The sequence below is a fragment of the Rhagoletis pomonella genome, unplaced genomic scaffold, assembly GCF_013731165.1.
Source record: "Rhagoletis pomonella isolate Grant_MI unplaced genomic scaffold, Rhpom_1.0 Rhpom_scaffold_00002, whole genome shotgun sequence".
Classification (NCBI taxonomy): Eukaryota; Metazoa; Arthropoda; class Insecta; order Diptera; family Tephritidae; genus Rhagoletis; species Rhagoletis pomonella.
The window spans coordinates 114,020,665-114,021,871 of NW_023458556.1; positions in this window are offsets into that span (position 1 = coordinate 114,020,665).

Below are 1,207 nucleotides of genomic sequence, written 5' to 3' on the forward strand. Positions count from 1 at the left end.
GCCATATTGGCTGCCATATTGTTCACACTGTCATCGCCATATTGAACACCCTGTCAACCCTAAGATATCTCACTTGTATTCTTCCACAATGCTCGTAAAGATCTCATACGATTTTGAGCAGAATTTTCTAAAATGAAATAAATTGTGCACACTTCGATTCTTTTACGAAATTTCGGAAGAAAATCGGTAAAGCAATGAAAATAATGCTGCTATGTGAAGAATTTCTTGCAGAATTTTCATTATTTTTTGTACAGATATTTCTTTACGAGTTCGTGTCAACCACTTCATATAATTTTCTTTCAAGATTCGTAAAAAAATTGTTAGAGAAATGAGATACTCCTAAAGATTTCGTTAAGATTTCGGGAACTTTGGTTGCAGGGTAAATTTTAGCATCCATTCGCTAAATATTTTTAATATTCAAAAATGGCCTACTGAAATTTGAAAATATTAACACAAATATGAAACGCAATTCTTAGCATCAACGATGTTTTAAACATTCAAATGCGATAACTATTTTCAATATTCAAAAAATGGAAGTCGAACATTCTATGTCTCGCTTTTCCCTGAGGCGTGGAAAGTTTTATCCATTTTAGTTGCTTATAGTGAGATATATATAAATGAGTTTGTAAAAGGGGAAGTGGAAAATTCAGAACGACTTTCGATATTTGGTTTTTTTTTTTTTGTATAAAGTAAGTGTTGTTCACGCGTTACACGGAATAAATAACCAAAAATAAATAGCATTAAGTTTCAAACATTTAAAAAATTTACCTTTTTTAACTTTAAATTTTTTATCCGAATTTTTTCGAGTATGCAGTTTTAAGCCCCATTAAATTTTGGTATTACAAAGTGTGGGGTTTAGGTGGCGGTAATCCCCAATGACTTTTGATAATATGTATCTTCCGTATAAAAATAAGTGTAGGAAAAAAACATATAACTCAAAGTTTCAATCTTATTAAAAATTAAAAAAAAATTGTATCGCAATTAAATTTTTTTTGTTAGAATTTTTTCAATTTGCATATTTGTTTATGCTTTAAGCACGCTTCCATAAATATTTCAAAATCTCAGTAGGCCTTTTTGAGTATAGTTTATATTCAGCGAATTTGAATATTAAAAACATCAGTGATCCTGAGATTATCATTTGTATTTGCGTATGAATTAAGGAATTAGGTACGCTTACGCGATTATTTTAAAATCTCAGTAGGCTAAA